Source organism: Leucoraja erinacea, chromosome 1, assembly GCF_028641065.1.
Source record: "Leucoraja erinacea ecotype New England chromosome 1, Leri_hhj_1, whole genome shotgun sequence".
NCBI classification, from domain to species: domain Eukaryota; kingdom Metazoa; phylum Chordata; class Chondrichthyes; order Rajiformes; family Rajidae; genus Leucoraja; species Leucoraja erinaceus.
Window position 1 is genome coordinate 166,419,023 of NC_073377.1, and position 26,717 is coordinate 166,445,739.

Below are 26,717 nucleotides of genomic sequence, written 5' to 3' on the forward strand. Positions count from 1 at the left end.
AGAGGTTTCACTGCTTTAGCCACTTCTGTTCAAGCAGAAGCTGTCTAAATTGGTTATCTTGAGGCCCTGCCCCTCAAAGCTCCAGCATGCAATTGTCAAAGATGCCTTTAATTGATGTTTAAGATCCCTGGTTTTAAAGGTATCAAAGGTATTTTATTAGTCACATTCACATACACCGAGGTGTAATGAAGTGAAATGTTTTTTGCCATTTTGCAGCACACAAAAAAAGAATACAGACATAACACCAATGAGAGTCTTAAACACATAGAACATCCCCCCACAAAGTCCAGTCCCCAACCCCAGTTCACCCATAGTCGGGCCTATTGAGGCCTCCACAGTTGCCTCTATGGAGGCCCGATGTTCCTGGCCGTTCTCACCGGGTGATGTTGCTCCGGCGTCGGGAGAGTCCTCACAGCGGCATGGGAACCCTGGAACGGCCGCCTCTCCGACCAGGTAGGGACCCTGAAAAGTAGTTTCCCCCATTTGGAAATGGGATGAATTTTCAGACCCATAACTAAAGAGCCATAATGTGTTTACCTTTGGCTGGAAATTCTACAGGGAGCTGCCAGAGATATTCTCTCCTCATGGGTCACCAAGTGCACCTAACATTTGCACTTACACATTGAAATGGGGTTTGAAATGTGCTGGAAGTTCAGCACTAGAGTGCAATAATGAGGACTTTGGATATGAGAAGAGACCAGATAGGTTGGGCTTACTTTCCCTATAGTAAAGGATGCTCCAATAGAACCATGTAAGATTATGAGGCATAATTTGGTGGATAATCAAGATTAATTCCATGATCGAGGTATCAAGAATAAGAGGGCATTGTTTTAACATGAGAGATAGGAGATTGAAAGGGCATCCTTGAGGTTTTTTTCACTGAGAGAGAGGTTGATACCTGAAACATGCTACCAGAGGAGGTGGTGCAATCAATAGGTTGAAGAGGCAATTAGAAGGGCACATAAATAGACAAGGCATGGAAGGATACAGGTTTAAAGCAGGCAAATAGGATTAGTGGGTAATTAAGGTGAATATGGATGTGGTGGGCCAATGAGCTTGTTTCTGTGCAGCCCAGTTATGGATTCTATGACGATGAACAAAATCAAAGGCATTTACAAGCAACCAAATTAAATAATTTAAAAAAAATAACAGTTGTTTTACACTAACACGATACTACAATAAACTACTAATAATTAAGACAAAAAACATTAAAATTAGAGAAAAACATATAGTAAAATAAAGCACTCATCCCCATTTACATTTCAAATCAAGATGAGTGATGACTTTCAAATGGCTGTTATAAAGACGATGGGCTCAGCTCAGGACATATGTTTGTGCCGTGGATCCGGTAGCAGTGTCTGACTTCCTGTTCATCTCAAATCTCCATGTTCCAATGTGTAAGTGGGGCATGAGTCAGAGACACGAGAACAGCTCTGGAACTTCCAGCTAAAGGCAAGCACAGTCTGACCCATCGGTTGCATTTCGGAAAATCCATCACAGTTCATTTGTAGGTTACGTCGAGCAATCCTTGTTCAATACATACCAGGGCCCCATCCCCAACCTCTACCTCCGCTACATCGACGACTGCTTTGGTGCCACCTCCTGCACCCGCACACAACTGACTGACTTCATCCACTTCACCACTAATTTCCACCCGGCACTGAAATACACCTGGACCATTTCCGACACTTCCCTACCATTCCTTGACCTCACTATCTCCATTGCAGGTGATAGACTTCTAACCGACATACACTATAAACCCACTGACTCCCGTGGCTATCTGGACTACACTTCTTCCCACCCTGCTTCCTGTAAGGACTCCATCCCCTACTCCCAATTCCTCCGTCTACGCCGCATCTGCTCCACGGATGAGGCGTTCCACACCAGGACATCTGAAATGTCCTCACTATTCAGGGAACGGGGGTTCCCCTCCTCCACCATAAATGAGGCTCGCACCAGGGTCTCTTCCATACCCCGCAACACTGCTCTCTCTCCCCATCCCCGCACTCGCAACAAGGGCCGAGTCCCCCTAGTCCTCACCTTTCACCCCACCAGCCGTCACATACAAAAAATAATCCTCCGTCAGTTTCGCCACCTCCAACGTGACCCCACTACTCGCCACATCTTCCCATCTCCCCCCATATCTGCCTTCCGCAAAGACCGCTCCCTCCATAACTCCCTTGTCAATTCTTCCCTTCCCTCTCGGTCCACCCCCCTCCCCGGGCACTTTCCCTTGCACCCGCAAGAGATGCAACACTTGTCCCTTTACCTCCCCCCTCGACTCCGTTCAAGGACCCAAGCAATCGTTCCAGGTGCGACAGAGGTTTACCTGCATCTCTTCCAACCTCATCTATTGCGTCCGCTGCTCTAGATGTCAGCAGATCTATATCGGTGAGACCAAGCGGAGGTTGGGCGATCGTTTCGCCGAACACCTCCGCTCGGTCCGCAATAACCAAGCTGATCTCCCGGTGGCTCAGCACTTCAACTCCCCCTCCCACTCCGCCTCCGACCTCTCTGTCCTGGGTCTCCTCCATGGCCACAGCGAGCAGCACCGGAAATTGGAAGAACAGCACCTCATATTCCGTTTGGGGAGTCTGCACCCCGGGGCATGAACATCGACTTCTCCCAATTCTGTTAGTCCTTGCTGTCTCCTCCCCTTCCTCAGCTCCCCTGCTGTCTCCTCCCACCCTCCAGCCTTCCGGCTACTCCTCCTTTTCCCTTTCTTGTCCCCACCCACCCCCACCCCTGATCAGTCTGAAGAAGGGTTTCGGCCCGAAACGTTGCCTATTTCCTTCGCTCCATAGATGCTGCTGCACCCGCTGAGTTTCTCCAGTTTTTCTGTGTAACCTACAGTTCATTTGATACTTGCTCTCTCTGATCAGTTTATATTTGTCTAAAGGTTCAGTCACATTGTCCCAAAAGCAATAACAAATTCAAATAACTCCCTTGCAATAGCATCAGACCATTAAGCACATGGCTCCTAATGCCCCTGTCCCACTTAGGAAACCTGAACGGAAACCTCTGGAGACTTTGCGCCCCACCCAAGGTTTCCGTGCGGTTCCCGGAGGTTGCAGGTGGTTGCCGGAGGTTGCAGGTAGTGGAAGCAGGTAGGGAGACTGGCAAAAACCTTCAGGAACCGCACGGAAACCTTGGGTGGGGCGCAAAGTCTCCAAAGGTTTCCGTTCAGGTTTCCTAAGTGGGACAGGGGCATTAGATTTCATCTTCCAACTTTCTAAACCAATGGAATGAAATTGCAATTTTAAAATGAGAGTAGACATCTTTGGATCAAAAATATTTCTAGAAATCATTTACTTTTATAATGTTACGACCTATTATTTTCACACACGAGGTGGAAGCCTCCTGCTTGAAGATTAGTTTATCTTTAGCCTGATTCTTTATTGCCATGTTAAATACATCTTTTGTCCTTGATTCTTACTCCAGTCTTTACTTTTATATCTCACGTTTTTTACCTCTTAAAACTTTTAACTTTGTCACTGCATTTTGGGAAGAGTGCATTAACTTTGGAGGGAAAGCAGTGGAAAATCAATGGAATGTCTCAAAGCTCATGAAAATTTAAAAAATAAGAACAGTTTACATAAATTTAGCTTAAATTCCCTCAAGTAATAAACGCTGAGGACAGGTATTTTAAAACATTAAAAATGTAATTCATGAACAATTCTCTATTGGGAAAATTCTCAATGTATTTTTAAAGGCAGGTTCTTAAGTGGTGATATCAGAAGCACAATTTTAAAAGAAGAATAGAACAAATCTAGAATTGTTTTTATTTGCTGCACACTAAGACTATTCACTGGAGTTTAGAAGGATGAGGGGGAGGTCTTATAGAAACATATAAAATTATAAAAGGACTGGACAAGCTAGATGCAGGAAAAATGTTCCCAATGTTGGGCGAGTCCAGAACCGGGGGCCACACAGTCTTAGAATAAAGGGGAGGTAATTTAAGACTTGAGGTGAGCAGGGGCAGATTAACCATTAAGCAGACTAAGCACGTGCTTAGGGCACCAGGGCCAAAGGGGGCACCACAAAGTTGGGAAAGGGTGAAAAGAAAAAAAACAAATGAAGATTTGTAAAAAATTCCGTATCTCCACTTTTTATGTAATTGTTGAAAAGTTAGAAACGGAAATGAGGAGACGAAAGGTGTTGCACTGAAATAGCAGACAGATTCTCTTGTCTGATACATGTTCCTAATGTCTCCCAACAAGGTGCTAATTCCCAAGTATCAGAAAGTGAAAGTTACTCAAAGACTTGTCAGACACTCATTGATGTTTATCCAGATGACATGAACAACACTTTGTCTACAGAGCTTCAGCAGTTCCATTCATGTGTTCTTCATAAGTTTAAAACAACCAAGAAAACATCTTTCACTCACATGGAACTTTACAACACAATTAGTCAAGTCAAGTCAAGTTTATTTGTTACATACACATACGAGATGTGCAGTGAAATGAAAGTGGCAATGTTCGCGGACTTTTGTGCAAAAGACAAACAACAAAACAACCAAACAAATTATAAACACAATCATAACACACATACAGAAGACAAACTAGAGAGTGCCTTTCCAAATGTTGAAATTGCCTTAAGAATATTTTTAACATTAATGGTCACCAACTGCACAACAGAGAGGTCTTTCTCACAACTGAAACATATAAAAAAAACCCAAATAGATCAGTTATGCTTCAAGAAAGACTCGACTCACTGTGCATATTAATAATTCAAGCAGACATTCTGAGAAGTATTAATTTCGAGGATGTTATCAGTGATTTTGCGAAAATGAAATGTAGAAAAATGCCTTTCAGGTCATGGATATTGGAACTTTGATACATTTAACTTGTGAAATATTAAAATAGATGTTGTATTGCATTTTTGTAGAACTTTATGTAGCCCAAGCTTGGCTTAGTTTGTACAGTATATTGTGTTATCATATGAATACATTTTTGTACCGCTGCAACCTGCATTGTATACCTGGTCAGACAGGTCAACTAAAATGGACTGGATCAGTGTGGAAAGGAGGGGGGCACCAAGATTGGTCAGTGCTTAGGGCACCAGTGAGCCTTAATCCGCCCCTGGAGGTGAGGAAAAACGTTTTCACCCAGAGAGTTGTGAATTTATGGAATTCCCTGCCACAGAGGGCAGTGGAGGCCAAATCACTGGATGGATTTAAGAGGGAGTTAGATAGAGCTCTAGGGGCTAGTGGAGTCAAGGGATATATCGGGAGAAGGCAGGCACGGGTTATTGATAGGAGACGATCAGCCGTGATCACAATGAATGGCGGTGCTGGCTCGAAGGGCCGAATGGCCTCCTCCTGCACCCAATTTCTAAGACAACTATGTGCAGAGTTCAAAAGTAAAAATAAAGATTTCTTAGATAAGTGGCAAGAAGGTGGGTGATTGAATTTGAGCAAACAAATTTGAACTGCGATTTTGAAGAAGCAAACTGCTGGAGGAACTCAACAGGTCAGGCAGAACCTGTGGTGGTTGGTGTTTTTTTGGGGGGGGGTTCTCCAGATTACAGCATTTGGCAGATACTGCTGGTACTCCTATTGCAAACATTATGGAATATTATTTTGTGGTTTGTTCCAAATTAATAGTTTAATTACTGAACCTTTGAAATCCTAGGTGGTCTTAAACCATGGACTGGTACAGATTTATTTTCAAAGAACTGGATAAAATGTAAATAACTGATTAATAGAATTAGAGAGCATGCAAAGGAGATTTCTGAGAAGGATTATGATTATGAAACGTGCTGATAATGTTGCTGTTGGTTTATTTGGGATTAAGGGGGGGGTGACGGGGAAGGACTGAACTGAGGTGTGTAATATTATGAAAGGCCTCGATGGAGGAAAGAGGATGCACTTACTTCTCTTTGGAGAACAGTCAATTGCTATGAGGGATGAATTTAAGTTAATTGGCAGAAGAATTAAATGGGAGGTTTATTTTTCACCCAAGGAGTTGCGGAGGTCTGGAGTTCATTACCTGATAGAGTGGCAAAGATTGACCCCCTCGAACAGGCCCTTCGGCCCATCGAGTCAACACCAATCATTGGTCAACCATTCACACAGGTTCTATGTAATCCCACCTTCTCATCCATTCGCTACACGCAAGTGACAATTTACAGCCATGAGCTCATTGAATGGCGGTGCTGGTTCGAAGGGCCAAATGGCCTACTCCTGCACCTATTGTCTATAGGGTGATTTCACGAAAGGTCACTGGAGCGTAGATACGCACCCACGTGACCGAAAATTATCGCGTTTGCTCGCTGAATTTCATCCAAAGTAAGGCATTATTGACTTGCTTTTGATGAAATTCAGCGAGCAAACGCGATAATTCCCGATATTTTGGACCTTTAAATCTCCACGGCAAATGTCCGCTGTTCACTTCTGCTGGATTGGCACCTTCAGGTCCCTCTTTAATTTACCTTAGTTTCTATCTTTTTTTTAAACTGTAAATCTAGGTAGCTGTGCCTCACGGTCACCCCGACTGGCACAATAAATTGCAGATCAAAACCTGGCCGTTTTCTATGTTTTTAACGGGTGGGAAAGTGCATGTTTTCCCATCCACTAACATGTACCGGATGTCTAGCATGTCCTCCACTTGAGATTTTCGGTCACGTGGGTGCGGATCTACGCTCCAGTGACCTTTCGTGAAATCACTCTATTGTCTACAGAGGCCAATTAAACTACAAACCAGTATTTCTTTGGAATGTGGGTAAATTCAGAGCACCTGAGCAAATCCCACGTGGTCAAAGGGAGAGCATGCAAACTCCACACAGGCAGCATGCGAGGTCAGGGTCAATCCTAGTTCTCAGGCAGCAACTCTAACAGCTGCGCCACTGTGCTGCCCATGATCTGCAACAACACAAAGGCTTGAATAACCTTCCCCCATGCCACAAGTTCCTGTCATTCAGTCAAAACACAGGATGTCGTTGTGCATTCCCCATGCTACAAACATCTATGACTGTCGTGTCGTATGGTGAAAGCTAGTTTTTTAGTCCCCGTTCTGCAAGATAATTCCGAATGGAATGTTTATTACAACCACAAACTCAATTACCCTTGGAGTTTTCAAATATCTTATACTGGTGAACGGCTGAAAATAGACCTTTCTAATGCTTTGGCACATAATAAATCATTCTGGGTTTTTTCTCACAAGTTGCTTGCTGCTCAAAATTAAAAGTCAGGCTATAATAAATGAACTCTAGTAGCAGAATCTATATATTTTTTAAAGAACACTTTCAGTATTGTATTCAAGCACAATTCTGTTAATCTCCCTTGGGCAAACAGCTGCTAAAAAGAAGTTTAATTACAAAATTGGGCTTCTAACAGCGGCCCGTGAGATTTACGTACTGATATGCCAATGAACTGTTGCCCTCCAATATCATTCAATTTGTTCCATTACGGAGTGCAGGAGATGATGAATGGACAAAAGGTGACAGGGGTATGTGTTAATTTTCTTTTAGCATCAAAGGTTAATTTATTTATTTTACTCTGCATGCCATAATACAAACTTAATTACCTATTTTTGAGCATAGATTAACTTTCTTCAATGGGTTTACACATGATAGCAAATCGGAAAATATCCGGCATTATTGTTTATGCTTTATTCCCCACTGCTGCTTACTGCATGTACAATAAATAACATTAAGATAATTTTACTTTCATATACCACCTGCTTCTAGGCTATTTTGAGATATTGAAATCTCGGGAATTATACCATCTCAATTTTGCCAGTTAAAAATATTTGTTCCAAATTTTTCCTCAAGAAATATAGCATTTCCTGCTCCAGCTGCGGGCCTGGGAACTGTGATATCGGGAGCTCGCGGGTCCGGGTGGGAGACCGCTTTTCGGAGCTCCCGCAACACAACTTCTCCAGCCCGTGTAGCGGGGTTGGAACGACCCAGAGCGGGGCCGTACATCGCCCGGCGCGGCTTTAATGGCCGCGGGACATTCCAACGCCCGCCGGGGGCTCCGACTTTGTGACATTTAGACCTGGAGCGGGGCCGTACATCGCCCGGCGCGGCCTTGAATGGCCGTGGGACTTACCATCTCCCGCCTGGGGCTTCGACAATGGTGCAGGGCAGAGAAAAGACTTTGACTTCCATCACAGTGAGGAGGAGATTCACTGTGATGGATATATGTGTGAATTGAATAGTCTGTGTGTCTTGTAGGGATTGTTTTGTTTGTATGGCTGTAGAAACGGAGTTTCGTTTGAGCCTCACTGAGGTACAAATGTCATGGAATAAATATTGTATTGAATTAAATTGAATTGATTTCCTTTTTGCTGGATGGTGGAACCTCTCGCTTCTGCAGTGAGAATCCCACCCGCTTCAAAAGGACATCGGTGTACTAGTGCCCAAGAAGAGCATGGTGATTTGCCTACAATTACTACCATCAGGCAGCACTTACATCCACCGTGATGAAGTGATTTGAGACGTTGGCTATGGCACGAATAAACTCCTGCATCAGAAATGATCCGGATCTGATTCAATTTGTCCATCACCACAACAGGTCAGCAGCAGATCTCACTGGCTCTCGGCTCTGGTTTGGACCTCTGGATAAAGGAAGACATACTCAGGCTGCTCATCGATTCCAGCATCCAGCACAATCATTCCTTCAGACCCTCCACCGTGTGTTCCCTGTAACTGGGTCCTTGAGCAAGAAACAGAAGTGACAAATTAACTCAACAGGCCAGGCAGCATCTGTGGAGAGACGTGTTGGATTGGATATAGATATAGATATGCCATTTATTGTCACTATACATGTACAGTGAAACTGAAAGCTGCTCGTACTCAGTGCATACATACAATTTAGCACAAAAAACAAGAAACAGAAAAAACAAAAAACAGAAGGGAGAAGGGGGGGGGGATGGGGGCGGGAATAGGTGCACAATTTCTGCGGCGCTACATACATATATACAGATGGAAGTCCGTGTTGGGCAGTGAAGTCAGTGCATGTGTGAATTAGAATTAATAGTAGTTATAATTCTCGGAAAGCAACTATTCCTGAGTCTATTTGTCCTGGATTTGATGCACCTATAGCGCCTTCCAGAGGGCAGCAGGTCGAACAGTCCAAACGCAGGATGGGAGCTGTCTTTGATGATCTTCTTTGCCCTGCTAAGGCAGCGGGAGGTGTAGATATCCATCAGGGAGGGGAGAGGGCAGCCAATGATCCTCTGCGCTGTCCTAGTTACCCTCTGAAGCCTCTCCCTGTCTGCCATGGTGCAGCTGCCATACCATGCTGTAATGCAGTATGTCAGCAGGCTCTCGATGGACGAGCGGTAGAAGGTCAGCAGCAGGTTAGAGTCCAGGTTGTGCTGGACTCTAGCACAAGGGTTGGGAACCCTTCTTCAGACCGATTTGTGGTAGGGTGGAGAAAAGAGAGATAGGGGCAGAATAAATCCTTACAAGCAGAGAAGAGGAGCGACATGTATAAGAAGAGGGTGGGACTAGGGTGGAGGTGAGTGGTAGCAGAGAAAAGAAAAAATGGATTTTACTTAAAATGAGAGATTTCTGCATTCATATTGTTGGGTTGTAAGCTACCGATGTAGAATGTGAATGCTTCACCTCTAGTTTGAGTGTGGCCCCTCTGAAAGATGCCAAGGATAAAAAGGTCTAATGGGAAGGGATCTTGAAATGGTCAGCAACTGGCCTTAGCTATGCAGCACAAGCGTTCAGTGAAACAGGCGCCTAGTCTACGCTCGGTGTCGCTGATGTCACGTTGGCAGCTCCAAATACAGTAAGGGAGGTGCGTATGAACTTCTGTCTCACTTAGAAGAGCTGCTGTGGTCCCTGGATGGAGGTGAGGAGGGAGATATAGACACAGGTGCCACATCTCCTGCAGTTGCTGGGCCCTTGATTTCCTTGTTGTCAAACTTCAGTTGGTGTGGATTGATAACAATATTCTTCTCAGACCATCAATACGGGTGCATCGCAACACTGCGTACACTCATTACACCCATAACTATATGGCTAAGCCCAGCTCCAATGCCACTTACAAATGTTTCAAATGACGGTCCCGCCTGTTAGGCTGCTCTAGAAGGTTAAATCGCATGGGATGCAGGGAGAGATGGCCAACTGGAGACAGAATTGGCTTCACGGAAGAAGCTGAGGGTGATGGTGGAAGGTTGTTTTTTGGACAAGGCCTGTTACAAGTGGTGTACGTCAGGAATCAGTGTTCGGTCCACTCTTGTTTGTAGTTTATATTGACAATTTGGATGAGAATGACTGACAAAGGGTCTCAACCCAAAACGTCACCCATTTCTTCTCTCCAGAGATGCTGCCTGTCCCGCTGAGTTACTCCAGCATTTTGAGTCTATCTTCGATTTAAACCAGCATCTGCAGTTCCTTCCTACACAGGTATATGGATAGGTCAGGTTTAGAGGGATATGGGCCAAATGCAGCAGGTGGGACTTTGTAGCAGGGATATGTTGGCCGGTGTGGACATTGGGCCAAAGGGCTTGTTTCCACACTGAGACCATGACTCTCCCTGACTCTATTTGTCACATATGTAAGTGCACAGTAAAATTCTGGCCCCACCATTTTTGGAGCTATTATTCCTAGTCCAAAGTCTGGTTGGCCTGTTCTCTTAGTGTACTGAAGCTTTTCCTGTGATTCAACGTAACCTCTCCTCTCCTTGTCTGGCCATTTTTGTGTCCCTGGGTTAGCAATGTTACAAAATTTTGAGATTTAAAAAATCAAGTCTGCAATTTATCCCATCAGATAAAGCATAACAATAAGTTTAATTTGACACCAAATTCACTTTCATATCTCAAGTATTAAAAAAAGTTATGACCATTTTCATACTCGGAAATTAGCATCTTGTTCCCTATTGATTTTCAATGGACATTACAAAAAAGCTGTGATCTTGGATAATCAAACGCCCATTTCTTAAGGAAAGATTAACATTTTTAAATAGCCTAAGTGTCCAAAGATTATTCACAAATAATTCACAATATAACATGATTTTTATATCTAATTTACATTAATTTATAGGCCAAATGGAAGGAATTTAGTGTTCAATTGCTGTAAATAAATGCCCATTTAAATCGGCTTTCTAGTGGGTTCATGTGGAACGCGCCGGTTTAGAACGTTGACATAGCGCTGGATTAGTGCCCTCAAATGCCGAGAAAAATACTGCGGGATATAAAAAGCCCAAAATGAGCTATTCGTTATAGATAATTTGATATATAGGGTTATATATATGCCCCATTTAATGTAAAAATAAGGTACATACCTTTAATTGTTTGCTCTATAAAACCCTGGGGCTGCGAGAGGTTGCGAGATGAAACAGTAATTTAAAAACTATTAGAACTATATTATCGAGGCCTATAAAACTAATAATACCTTTTGCGACCGGGTCTTGCAGCGATTTTTCGTTAATGATTTACTAGGCTGAACATGTGCGATTAGTACAGCCTAGTAAAAATCGCGTTTTAAACCCGCCCCCTCCAAACAGCGCCAAAATCGCGGGCCTGGCTGAGGGCAGATTCCTAATGACGATTCAGGTAGGTTTTGTAACATACCTACCTGGGTTGTTTTTTGCAGCTGACCTTGAAGATTCCTACTGGCCCTTGCGCCTCGCATCTGATGTATCCATCTTTCTCCCGGTTATGCCGTCCAACGATCCCTCGGATGGGGTCCCGGTCCTGCCTATCGATGAGCCTCCTGCCGAACAAACTTCACTACCCAAATCCTACTTCAGCAAAGAAAACACTCCAGATCATCTTTTGCATTAACATTACACTTGTTTCTCATTGTTTTTTCTTTGTTCTTTTGTCTTTTCACTGACTTGTAGAATTTGTATAGAATTTATGTTTTTATGTGTCATGTAGGTCCATGTGCTTTTCGTGCTGTTGCAAACAAGGCACTTAGTACCACATTGTACTTGTGTATATGACAATAGACACAACAACCTGAATCTTGAGTTTCTTGTTCAATTTTATCAATTTTTTTTTATTTTTTTTTAATTTTGTATGGATTTATTGACATTTAATCTATTCAATTAATTTGATCAATCTCTGTAAAGCACTTTGGTTCAAAGTGATTTTGTTTAAAGTGCTATATAAATAAATATTATTATTATTATTATTATTAGCAAAGTGGGTATTGCTAATCTCCAATCCACTTTGTCCAATCTTGAATCTAACCCAATTTTTTACATTCAATAAACAAACTGCTGGAGGAACTCGATATGTTCGTACAACATCTGCGTTTGTCTTTGATTGTCTGATATTAATATTAGCAAAGGGTTGCACTTGTGCTTGTACTGATGTTTTCTGACCCGATTTGTCATTTCAGGAGAATAGAACGTTGAGGACCAAGGTCAAAGGTTGCAATCGAGGATGAGCAGAATGGATGAGCTCTGGAAGAGCCCCGATTAAAGGCTCTTAGATTGCAACAAAATGTAGATTATAGAGATAACTTTTCACCGGAGCTTCTTAAAGGGCTTGTCCCACTTTCACGACCTAATTCACAACCTTTTTTACATCAGGCTAGACATTTTTCATCAGGCTAGAAAAACGCCCCGACCTACTTGATGCCACGAGTACCTAGGACTAGCATCACCTACCTACGACCTCGTGACGACCATGCTGCGAGTATGAGTCAAGGGCAAACACGGCAGAGGTCGTGAATTAGGTCATGAAAGTGGGACATACCCTTAAGTAAACACAATTTTATTTAGATTTTGCTTCCTTATTACCATTTCAGATGGATGTATTCCAACCCATATACAATCCAGTAGGTAACTGTAAGACTTGTCAAATCTTCAAGAAGGAACTGCAGATGCTGGGAAATTGAAGGCAAATCTCCTCCAACCTCATCTACTGCATCCGCTGCTCTAGATGTCAGCTGATCTACATCGGTGAGATTAAGTGGAGGTTGGGCGATCGTTTCGCCGAACACCTCCGCTCAGTCCGCAAGAACCTACCTGACCTCCCAGTGGCTCAGCACTTCAACTCCCCCTCCCATTCCCAATCCGACCTCTCTGTCCTGGGTCTCCTCCATTGCCAGAGTGAGCAACACCGGAAATTGGAGGAACAGCACCTCATATTCCGCTTGGGAAGCCTGCATCCGGGGGGCATGAACATTGAATTCACCCAATTTTGCTAGCCCTTGCTGTCTCCTCCCCTTCCTTAGCCCTCGAGCTGTCTCCTCCCATCCCCCAGCCCTCGGGCTCCTCCTCCCCTCTTTTTCCCTTCCTTCTCCCTGCAACCCCCTATCAGTCTGAAGAAGGGTTTCGGCCCGAAACGTTATTACCTATTTCCTTCGCTCCATAGAGTTTCTCCAGCATTTTTGTGTACCTTGTCAAATCTTGCCTGATGACAACGTCCATTAAAAGGGCACAGCATACTTTATAGCAATCAGAGCCGCTGTCATCCTGAATTTTGTAGCTGGATCCTTGGAAGGGTACGATGCATGAACAGGCCCTTCAGCCTGCAATGTTCCAAGTAACGTCTGTTGTTATTTCCCCACTTGTAATTATTCACCACCTCATTTGGAAGCCCTGGGCTCATGGCAGTTGATGTGCACAATCCCAAGCATTACAAAAAGTTCTGGACAAAGAGCGAGGGTTTTCTCGATCAACAAACCACCAGGTTCTACTGGTAGCAAGTAAGTAAGTAAATTTATTTATATAGCACATTTTAGTCAATTTGCATTGACCCCAAAGTGCTTTACATAAATTAAATAATAAGTTCCATTACAAACCATCGAAGTAGGTTAAAAAATAAAAATGAATAAAATGGACACAACACATTATAGAGTTCAACACAAACGTCCCCCCACAGCAGAATCAAAACTTTCCACCGTGGGGAAAGGCACCAGAATGTTCAGTCCTCTTCCTCTGTGAAACACCCGAGGTCGAGGCCCATTTGTGGCCGTGCAGCCAGTCCGCTGATTTTCAGGGCCCTCTTGCCGTGCAGATGGAACATTCGGCGTCGGGTGAAACATTCCTCAGCGGCTTGGAAAAGTCTGGAGCGGCTGCCTCCTCCCCGGAGACCGGGGCACTCGCAGTCCTCAGGCCGCGCCGGTTGGAGCTCCGACCCCGGCGAACTCGAGCCCTGGCTCTGCGGCGCACCAAATCCAGCGCCGCCCGCGGCCGGACGCCCGCAGCCCCAGCTCCGCGATGTTGGGATCGACGGCCACAGCGTTCTGGAACTTACCGCACGGCGACCCGGTAAGGCATCGCCCGCTCCGTGCTGGTATCCCAGCACTGCGCCACCGCCGCTGAAGCTGTAGTCCCGGCCGGTCCCGACAGGAAACGCTGCTCCGTTCTCGATGGTAGGCCGCGAGGACTGGGGCAAAGAAGCAGCTTGGAGGGATGCTGCCTCTCCGACCAGGTAGGGGACTAAGAAATAAAGTTTCCCCCTTCCCCACATAGAAGACCTCCACTAACATTTTTTAACAGGACTTAATATAAAATAAAAAAGGTGTAGAGACGGACTGCGGGCAGGCTGCCATACACAGACGGCGCCCACTCCCGCACATCCGCCATCTTCTGAGTTTTAGATCCCTTAGATGACGGATTTTAGATCAAAGATAATGATCACTTACTTGTATTTGACTAAAGTGCAACAAATTCACCAAATTCTGTACAAGAACAGCTGTTGGACAGGAGCTGCCATGCTATTATCACGAGGACAAACTTACCATTCCATTTTGATGACCCAATGCCACATACTTGCACGGTTGATTAATGATGAGAATTGTTCTCTCTAATGGGAACCAGTAAATTTGAGAGAGAAAGTTACAGGAGATTACTAATCATAACATGGATCTTGATCTGCATTAGTAAAATAAACGTTGCTTCCTTGAGATCCTAGACTACAGAGATCTCCTCTGTCCAGTGTGCTTGAAGATGTCTATCTTCTGTTCAAAAGGAAAGCCTGATTCAGGGAAAAAGTACAAATTTCTGCTCATTGGAAACCTGTGAATTATCACTACATGAAGCTAAAGCAGAATTATTTTTCTGCGTTTTGGCACAAATGCATCCTTACTTACAAATGTAGAAAGGGGTTTGCATCACAGTTTGGATGAATTGTTGTGATTTTCATTGGACCAGCGAGTCTTATGGTGTACGTACCACTCCACCAAGTAATGCTATCATAAGCATTCATCCGTCAACTTTTACTCGCAACATACCAATAGCTTAAGGATGGTATCGTGACAATTACATGGATACATAGAAAATAGGTGCAGGAGTAGGCCATTTGGCCATTCAATATGGTCATGGCTGATCATCCAACTCGGTATCCTGTACCTGCCTTCTCTCCATACCCCCTGATCCCTTTAGCCACAAGGGCCACATCTAACTCCCTCTTAAATATAGCCCATGAACAGGCCTCAACTACCTTCTGTGGGTTGGACAGGCTAGATGCAACAGTTTTGGTCTCCTAATCTGAGGAAAGACATTCTTGCCATAGAGAAGGTTCACCAGACTGATTCCTGGGATGGCAGGACTTTCATATGAAGAAAGACTGGATAGACTCGGCTTGTACTCGCTAGAATTTAGAAGATTGAGTGGGGATCTTATAGAAACTTACAAAATTCTTAAGGGGTTGGACAGGCTAGATGCAGGAAGATTGTTCCCGATGTTGGGGAAGTCCAGGGCAAGGGGTCACAGTTTAAGGATAAGGGGGAAATCTTTTAGGACTGACATGAGAAAAACATTTTTCACACAGAGAGTGGTGAATCTGTGGAATTCTCTGCCACAGAAGGTAGTTGAGGCCACAGTTCATTGGCTATATTTAAGAGGGAGTTAGATGTGGCCCTTGTGGCTAAAGGGATCAGAGGGTATGGAGAGAAGGCAGGTACGGGATACTGAGTTGGATGATCAGCCGTGATCATATTGAATGGCGGTGCAGGCTCGAAGGGCCGAATGGCCTACTCCTGCACCTAATTTCTATGTTTCTATGTTTCTACTCTATTGGGCTCCTGCACAGTGCAGTTTGTCCTCAGTGAATGACCTGCTTCACTGCAGTCTTGTTTAAGGATAGGGCAGAAGTGAGGTTATTTGCCAACAAGTCCACATGGATCTTGGTGGAAAATTAGCCACATTTTGAACCAAAGCATGCAGTGGAAGTTTCAGAAGACAGGTGTGCTTGAATTCATCCCGCTGGTGAAGATTCGGGGCCAATGTTTTTCCCCTGAATAAATTATTTTCAATTGAAATGTTGTCATTCATAAATCAAGGCTAAATATATTGATTGGTTTATATTTAAGTCTAAATGAGTATTAAAAATCAACAACATTGTTCTATATGCGAGAATGTTTCGTCCTCGTTTGGAATATAATTTATGTTTTTGCAGTTAATACTGAACAGATAATTCTCAGATATGAGTTCTTTGGTGAATTATCACCAACATCAATAAAGATGATGTTGTAAATCTCATTTAAATAGGTGGCCATGACATTAAGTGTTCAAATGTGGGATTAACGAGACTTTTTAAAATAAGATAAAGTTTTATCTTTTAATTAAATATAGCTTAGTGCAATGAAACTTGCAGATGTACACTTTGGCTTTCGATACAAAAGACTTTTAAATGATGGACTTTTTATTTCCACTGAATTCCCTTCAAAAAGGTGCAGGAATTGATCGCGCTGTATTGGTTTATTAGGTGAAAAACACAAGACACACACATTGTGTGCAGGGAGAACATGTTCATTTTGTTCTACGCCATAATGCTAATGGCAACTGATAATTATGATTTGGATACATATCACACTGTTCCTTCATCATTGCCGCGTTTAACCCTGGGAATATTCTTTTAGTTTAGTTTAGAGATACAGCGTGGAAACAGGCCCTTCTGCCCACTGGGTCCGCAGCAATCAGCAATCCCTGAACATTAACACTATCCTACACACACTGGGGACAATTTATATTTATAGAAAGCCAATTAACCTATAAACCTGTATGTCTTCGGAGCGTGGGAGGAAACCGAAGATCTCGGAGAAAACCCACGCAGGTCACGGGGGGAACGTGCAAACTCCGTACAGACAGCACCCGTAGTCATAGATTACAACCATGTCCTCGAGGGAAGTTCGTAAAGCACATTAAATGTTGCCTTGTGACAGTGGAATGTTTATTCCTTAAAAGAAATTAGAAAATATACAAATCAAAGACCTAACACTTGCTCCATGCTCATTTTCAAGTCCTGTCCCTTACAGCAGCATGCATTATTCATTCAACACCGGGATTTATGCTGGCCTAGTCCTTATTCCGATGTACCTATGGCTTTCATATGACGCATTTCTTTATACTGCCGTTTCAGGAGACTGCCATGAGTCAACATTGTGTTCTGAGAAGGTACACAAAAAAGCTGGAGAAACTCAGCGGGTGCAGCAGCATCTATGGAGCGAAGGAAATAGTGTTCTGAGACTCTGATGGAGTGAATAAGGAACAAGAATTTTCATCCTCATGGTGAACCAGATGGGTTTTTTGCTAAGATCAAGCAGTTTGAGAAATTTGGATGTTTGGATTTTCATGAGCGGCAGATTTTTTTTTCCAATTCTACAGAATTGTAATTATATTTCATATTTCAGTCAATCAAAACAGGAATGCCAGAGTGTAACACAGGAAGCATGCTACCAGACTGGTAAGACATGTGCACACTTGGACTGCTTTTATAATCATAAATTATTATTCGAATGGGGATGTCCTTTCAAATCCACTTCATCATGCTGTGAATTAAAATGGCTATCTATCAAAGATAATCCTTTGTTTAAAACACTTAAATGGTGTCAACTATGAAAAAAATATGGTCCTTTGATTGGTAGCAGGTTCATGCTGAGGGAAATAGTCAAAAAGATATATGTGAATAGTACAGGGATAAATGGTGTAATAAATCTTTCTTACAATTTGACATAAACAGCACAACTTTTGTGGCTCACTCCCAAAAATATCAATGCCATCTAGCTTGTTCAAATAAACCCACCTCTCCCATAATTATCTCAATTAGTGTTTAAGTGAACTTGTACGCATCTGTTAACGCTATGTTTAATATTACATGGAGAACCCAGCATAATTATAAATCACCTTAGGTGTCATATTACCACTGAGGTCTCGCATTGTAATCAGCATTAGATGTGAAATCGAGTAATCGAGATATGAATGCTCAATTTCTGTTTCCACAGCACTTTCCAGACCTGCCTTCTCAAATGTCTCAACTTGCCTCAGTTTTTGTATTCTGTTGCTGAATGGTCTGAGGTTAGAATAGAATAGAATAGTTTCTTTATTGTCATTGTAACATGGACCATGTACAACGAAATTTAAAATGTCAGGCAGTCAGTGCAGCATTCAAACATTTCTAAAAGCTAACGATACATACACGGTAAAATAATAAAGATAAACAACTAAATAAATATCACGAACAAAGCACGCATAAACACCCAACCCTCCATCCTTCTGTCGATTTCACAGTTACCACAGTCCCTTAGTATGTATCGCCCCTGCGTTCCTTGGCGGCTACATTTAGTGCTTTTATAGCAGTGGGGTAAAAACTGTTTTTTAGTCTGTTCGTCCTTGTCCTTGTAGATCTGTACCGTCTGCCTGACGGCAACAGTTCAAACAGGGAGTGTCCGGGGTGGGAAATGTCCTTTATGATATTCTGGGTTTTTTTGGTGCAGCGGGAACTGTGTAAGTCCTCCAAGGTAAGGAGAGGGCAGCCGACAATCCTCTGGGCGTTGTCAATGGCCCTCTGGAGCGCTTTCCTCTGAGCCGCTGTGCAGCTGGTGTACCACACGCATACACAGTATGTTAGTATGCTCTCAATGGAGCACTGATAAAAGGACAGCAGCAGTCTCTGAGTGATGTTATTCTTCCTGAGCACCCTCAGGAAGTGCAGTCTCTGCTGGACCTTTTTCAGCAGCGCAGTGGTGTTCACGCATTAGTGGTGTTCACGCAGTGGTTAGCTTTGGTCTAAAATTAAAACATTAGCTGAATGCACAGAAAACATTTGTAACATTTCTTCCAATGTGGAGGTAGCAATCCAGTTTGGAAACAGGCCCTTCGGCCCATCGAGTCCACATGCACGAGTTCTATCCTGCACACTAGGGGCAATTTACAGAAGCCAATTGATCTACAAACCTGCTTGTCTTTGTGGTATGGCAGAAAACTGGAGCACCCGGAGAAAAACACAGTCAGAGGGGAAATGTACAAACATTGTACCCAGAGTCAGGATTGAACCTGGGTCTCTGGCGCAGTGCTGCCCTGCCCTGCCCTAGGTCAAAATATTAACATCGTACATTTTAAAATTGAAGAAATATTAATGGTTTAGTTGCTAGTTAGCAATATAAACAGATCAGCATTGGTCATATTTATATGACGGAGTTCTCCGTTATTCGGTGATAGCTACAGAATATTTACAGGAATATCCTATTAAGTTGGAAAGGGTTTCACACATTTGCACAATAATATATCCAATAGACATTTCTGTTTAAAAAGGTGAATATTTATTATCTATCTTTTTTGTGTTATTCTCATTTATTTACCTCCATTTTGAAGATGTGGGGTCTTGGAGTTGAGATATGTGCATCTTGTTGTCTAATGACTTGCATTGGATTCTGTTCTCTGTGATCTTGTTCTCCCTGCCACTATAAGAAGACATGTCAACAATTGGTGCTGCCACTAATGGCAACAAACACCTCTCATACCATAATCATCTTCGTTGCTATCACAATCACCTGTTCCACCTCTATCAGTGAACCTGCCACCTTCATTAAATGAACCACAAATGTGGCCAGTGCCACCTCCTATTAAATCAACGTCTATCATCAGTATTACTACTCACAACTCTGCCATTACAAGGATTATCACAACCAAATCTATCAACACCATTTGCCAATAGCAATATCTCACTCCCCAATAGATTCCATTTATTGAATTGAATCCATTCATTGGGCTTCCCTCTGTCTTCAGACGATGATGAGAGGCTACACCTTCATCACATAGAATTGAACCTCTGGAATTCCTTCATTAAAACCTAACACCGTTCGATCTCATACTAATTTTAAATCATCTTTACATCCAAGCACTTGGCTCCCCTTTTGTTCTCTTGCAGTCTCTTTTGGCTCAGTATTTGTGTGTTTTTTCCCCAAAAGATATTTGATTTTCTTTTGGATAAATGTCAACAAATAGGTTGATATTTATATTGTTGATGTACTACTCGTGAAGGTATGGCTGGTGATGATCTTGCTAAGGATAGTGTTTCTGATGGGATGACAGTGTGTTGGAAGTGATATTACCAGTTGGGGTGATCACGCAGATGAAAGTTGGCAGTGAGGTATTTCCTTCGCTCCATAGATGCTGCTGCTGAACCCACTGAGTTTCTCCAGCAATTTTGTGTACCTCCGATCTTCCAGCATCTGCAGTTCCTTCTTGAACAAAACAGTGAGGTATAGATTGTTAAAGAGGGAACTGCAGATGCTGGAGAATCGAAGGTTACACAGTGAGGTATAGATGATGGCTGTGGTATTAATGCAGACGATTTTAGCCATGTTTGTGATTGTGCTTTTTGTAATGAAGGCAGTGGAACCAGTGATGGATTGAACTGTTGGCCATATGGATTGTGATATTGATATTGGTGTTGATAGTGGTATGGAGTCTTAGAGATAAACAGGATGAACACAGGTCCTTTGAGCCAACTCATCGATGGCATGCTAATTACCTGCCTTAGCTTGTCCTGTGTTCCTGCATTTGGTGCATATCTCTTTCCTGCCCAACAACCTGTCTAGATGTATTTTAAATGTTGTAAGTGTACCAGTCTCTATCACTTCCTTTGTCAGCTTGTTTCATGTACAACCCCCCCCCACCACCATCATGTCAAGTCAAGTATATTCATCACATACACATACGAGATGTGCAGTCAAATGAAAAGTGGCAATGCTCACGGACTTTGTGCAAAAAACAAACAAACAACCAACAAACTACAGACAGAATGGAGCAGAATCAGAGATTATTTTACATATTGGGGGAGGAATGGTAAAAGGAAAAAAACAGCAATTAAAAATTAAAAAAAAAAAAGAGGTCAGATCCCCTTTCCTCTCTCACCTTAAACCAACACCCTCTAGTTTTATACTTTCCTACTTTGGGATAAAGATAGCCCCATCTATGCCCCTTGAGATTTTTATACACCCCAGCCTTTGCTCCAGAACGCACAGTCACAGCCTATCCAGTCATTCCTCATAACACATCCTCCAGTCCCAGCAACATATTTCGTGAGTCTTTTCGGCACCCTGTGTAACTTCATCACACTCTTCCTGTAGAACTGCTTATAATGCCGCAAGTGCAGTCTGATGTGCAGCTGGGGTATGCTATTATACTTGCAGGTGAGACCAACAAAGGTGAGCGTTCCATCACCACCTTGTCTAGACTTGTTGCCACTTTCAGAGAACTACACTTAACTTATAAAACCACTGCCGCCTTCCCCCCTTCCCTGTACCTCATTTGGATGCACACTTTTCTCCCCCTCCACCTATATCCTTTCCTCCGGCTTCACAATTTGCTCCTCCTCCATCCTTATCTCACACCTTTTGTTTTTTTTTCATCCCTAGCCTTTATCAAACCATCTACCTATCAAAAACTCCCTCAACCGTATCTGCCTATTACTTGCCAAACTTTGTCCTGCCCCTTCTCTCATCCAGCATTCTCGTCTCCCACCACAATCAGTCTGAAGGAGATTCACAACCTGAAACGCTCCCTAGCCATGTTCCTCAGAAATGCTGCCAGACCCGCTGGATTACTCCAGAATTGTGTGTCTTTTTTGCTTACACAGCTAGTGTCCCTGCCTTGCCATATATTGTGTATGCCCTGTTGTGCTTTAACCTCTCAAAATGCTTCACTTCACACTTGCCTGTTAAATTCCATCTGCCATCCCTTTGCCCGCTTTCCCAGTTGATCTAGATCTCGGTGTAGCATTAGACATCATTCTTCACTGTTAACGACACCAACAATTTCAGTGTCATTTGCAAATGTACTAATCATAGTATCCGCATCTTCATCCAGATTATTAATATATATGAAAATATGAAATTAATATATATGAAATTACAGTATATGAAATTAATATATATAAAAATATATATGAAAAAATAATGGGTGAACCAGCACTGATCCTTGTGGCACAACACTGGTTACAGGTCTCCAATCCACTACCACCCTCTGACTCCAACTACAAAGCTTTTTTTTAATCCATGTTTTCATTTTTTTTTAATTTTGTACAGCAGAGAGCATATTGACTGGTTGCTACGTGACCTGGTTCAGCAACTCGAATGCCCAGGAATGAAGAAGAGTGGTGCAAAAAGTGGTGAACAGTCCACCACAGGTACTAATCTCCTCGCCATCAAATGCTTCCACAAGAGTCGCTGCCTCAAAAAGGTAGTCATCATCATCAAAGAGCCACACTATCCTGGTCATGCTCTCATTTCACTCCTGCCATCGGGATGGAGATATAGGACCCTGAAATTTGAAACATCCAGGTTCAGGAGCTGATTCTTCCCTACACCCATCAGGTTATTAAACACTACAACGTCCAAATACGCTCCGAACTGTATGGACTTGAGGATATTATTCTTGCACTATTATTGTCCTGTCTGTGGAATTCTCTGTCTCAGAGGGCGGTGGAGGCCGGTTCTCTGGATGCTTTCAAGAGAGAGCTAGATATGGCTCTTAAAAATAGGGGAGTCAGGGTATATGGGGAGAAGGCAGGAACGGGGTACTGATTTGGGGAAGATCAGCCATGATCACATTGAATGGCGGTGCTGGCTCGAAGGGCCGAATGGCCTACTCCTGCACCTGTGGAATTCTCTGCCACAGAAGGTAGTTGAGGCCAGTTTATTGGCTATATTTAAAAGGGGGTAGAAGTGGCCCTTGTGGCTAAAGGGATCAGGGGGTATGGAGAGAAGGCAGGTACAGGATACTGAGTTGGATGATCAGCCATGATCATATTGAATGGCGGTGCAGGCTCGAAGGGCCGAATGGCCTACTCCTGCACCTATTTTCTATGTTTCTATGTTTCTAAAGTGAAATGAAGCTGAATTTTTAACTTAATTGATGAATTCACCTATCAGTATGGACAGTGATATGAGGGCTCAGTATTGATGTATCATCTGTATTGTGTCAGTAGGTATGCTATTCAATCTACTGATGGTCTCAGCACCAAGAGTTTAGGAAGGAGAAAAAGGCAACCACATTTCTGCTACTGATCATTATTCTGTAAATGTACCCAAGTCCCGCGGGTGAGAACAAAGCTACGATTATCTGTGATGGCTCGCCATGATAAAATACCAATTTTCCAATATTCAGAGTGCTGGCAGACATTACACATTAATTTTTTTTCTGTACAATAAGAAAATATGAATAATGCCATTAGAATCACTTTACCAGCGATCAGTAATCTGATTACTCCAATCATCACTGCCACCAACATCAAGAACATCGCCATCATCAATCACCAATCACAGCAGGGTGCAGCGGTGGTGTTGCTGCCTTACAGTGCTTGCAGTGCCGGAGAACCGGGTTCGATCCTGACTACGGGTGCTCTCTGTACGGAGTTTGCACGTTCCCCCCGTGACGGCGTGGGTTTTCTCTGAGATTTTTGGTTTCCTCCCACGCCCAGATCCCGTCAAGTTGACTCGCATCAATTTGAGAAGTAGAACGTTAGATCGTAAGTGTCAGTGATGCAGTTGAACAAAGGCATGAGAGGGGGAGCTGGTCAAGGTAGACTGGAATGGGATCCTAGGGGCTAGTGGAGTCAAGGGATATGGGGAGAAGGCAGGCACGGGTTATTGATAGGGGACAATCAGCCATGATCACAATGAATGGTGGTGCTGGCTCGAAGGGCCGAATGGCCTCCTCCTACACCTATTTTCTATGTTTCTACTCCAAAGACGTACAGGTTAATTGGCTCAGTGTATGTGTAAATTGTCCTCGTGTGTGTGTAGGATAGTGTTAATGTGCAGGGATCGCTGGTAAGTACAAACTAGGTGGGCCGAAGGGCCTGTTTCCGCGCTGTATCTCTAAACTAAACTAAACATCATAATCACCACAACCAACAGCATCACCAATTCAGATCTAGTGTCATTACTACCAATGCCATCTCTAATACATTCCTAACAATACATTGTGCCATTGACTCACACATTGGTACCATCCTTACGCTAATTGTGACTCCAGCACCTCCATCTCAATAATCATCTCCAGCACCATCGCTAATGCAATTGACATTTATCGTGGTTCTGACAGAGATTTTGTTTGTCACTGGTAAGGCAATGCAAGATTGGAGGATGGCTAATGTTGCAACTATATTTAAGAAGGGCTGCAAGGACCATCCTGAGATCTGCAGACCACTGAGCCTAACATCACAGCTGGGAGAGTTACTGGAGGAGATTCCGAGAGACAGGATCTACCAGCGGCTGATTAGGGCTATGGCTTTCTGCATGGGAAATCATATTTCATGAATTTGATTGAGTTTTTGAAGAGGGGCAGGGAGCCAGATGTTGTCCATGTGGACTTAAGCAAGTTTGATAAAATCTTGCTTGGTTGGCTGGCCCGATAAGTTGGATCACATGAGATCCTAGATGAGCTAGCATGTCCGGAGTCAAGAGTGTTTTATTGTCATAAGTCCTGAAACGGGAACAATTAAATTCTTATTTGTAACAGCACAACAGATATATGAACATTGTACTTTATAAAATCCATTATATATAGCAAAAATGTTCAGTATTCATATATATACATAAATCAATAGACAATAGACAATATAGAAACATAGAAAACAGGTGCAGGAGTAGGCCATTCGGCCCTTCGAGCCTGCACCGCCATTCAATATGATCATGGCTGATCATCCAACTCAGTATCCTGTACCTGCCTTCTCTCCATACCGCCTGATCCCTTTAGCCACAAGGGCCACATCTAACTCCCTCTTAAATATAGCCAATGAACTGTGGCCTCAACTACCTTCTGTGGCAGAGAATTCCACAGATTCACCACTCTCTGTGTGAAAAATGTTTTTCTCATCTCAGTCCTGAGAGAAACATTTTTCACACAAGGAGTTATTAGCTGTAATGTTCTCTCATTCAATAAGATGAGACCATATTGAGTGGATTTAATGCACAATAAGTTATGTTGCAGTCAGTGGGATTGGTTTATCTCTAGCAGGGTTTGCTCTCTGAACATTTTAAACTGCTTCGCCTTTGCGTAAGTGGTCTTGTACCAAAACCTGTGTGCTCTCGGGTCAAATGCACTTCGACATTCCAAAGGAAAAAGCTAGAGGGATTTGTTTTATAAATTGAATTATTAAAAAAACAGCCTGCTACTTTATTCCTTCAGAGCCAGGAAGTGCCCATGTCACCACAGTTGCAATTTGTAGCTGTAACATGTAAATTATAATTCTAACCCAGAAATTACACTACATTTCCAAACTAACTATTCCTTATTGCTGCCTAGAACCATCTTGTGAAGAAACATAGAGCATTGGAAACATATCCACAGAATAACTTCAACTTTCTCCACATGCAAAAATAATGGGTGTCTGGTAATGCCCCTGTCCCACTTAGGAAACCTGAACGGAAAAACCTCTGGAGACTTTGCGCCCCACCCAAGGTTTCCGTGCGGTTCCCAGAGGTTGCAGGTAGTTGCCGGAGGTTGCAGGTAGTGGAAGCAGGTAGGGAGACTGACAAAAACCTCCGGGAACCTCCGGAAACCGCACAGTAACACAAGGACGGACACCGTCTGCACAAGGACGGGCAAACTTTTTATTTACGTCAATTATGCAGCACAAGACGAAATGCAGACAAGTCCGGACATTTCCAAACAATATTCCCAAACTTCACCTGACTGAAATAGAAGAGCTTTTGAACTTCCCACATCGTTTTAGCCTTTTGACCTCTGTGCAGCAACATTGAATTAGTATAAATTAGCCCTAAATTATGATTAGTTCCTTGTTGTAGATTGGCATCCTCTGGGACTCAGATTTAGACGGCCCAAACACATTTCATTTCAGACTAAACATCTGTAGGAGACAGGATGGTGCCATCCTATCATTTTGGAACGGGATTTGAGGCTGCGCGGATTAAATAACAGCAGTTCTACCTTTGTCTGCTTCCCAGTACTCCTACAAACTTTTCTGTAACATTCAGATTTGCATCTCGAAGGAATGCAGGGACAAGCATAACGATGTGAAAATATACGCACCAGCTGATAACCTGGGGTTTTGTTCTTGCATTGCACAGTATAAATCTGAATTTCAAGACCAGAAACATCGAGATGATGGGAGACGTGTCATATCACTGCAAACATCCTCATTCCTCTAAACCAATTGGGAAAAGCCTGCAAACATTGCCTAGATACCCAGACTTCAAAGAATTCTTGGTGTTCCCTGCAACACCTAGATTAAGGTTCGTCGTGTGATTTCAAGCCTTTTAGTCCACAGAACCTCTATTCTTTTATTTTTGTGAATAAAGTGTCTGTTCGCACCGGAGGAGCCAATTTCAGTCTCCCGGAATTACTAGCTCTGTGTAATTTTGCCAGTTTCCAGCAAAGTATTGGGTTTCAGATACTTTTCATTTCATTTCACTTTTGTTTTTCTTCATTAAACTTTCATTTTAGCAGCCATTCTTTCCAGTATATTTTATGAAGGGGCTATATAGGGTTACGTGGCTGGAGAATAATTGGAATCAGGTTCAAGTTGCTCCGGTGAAATTCTTACTTTGTT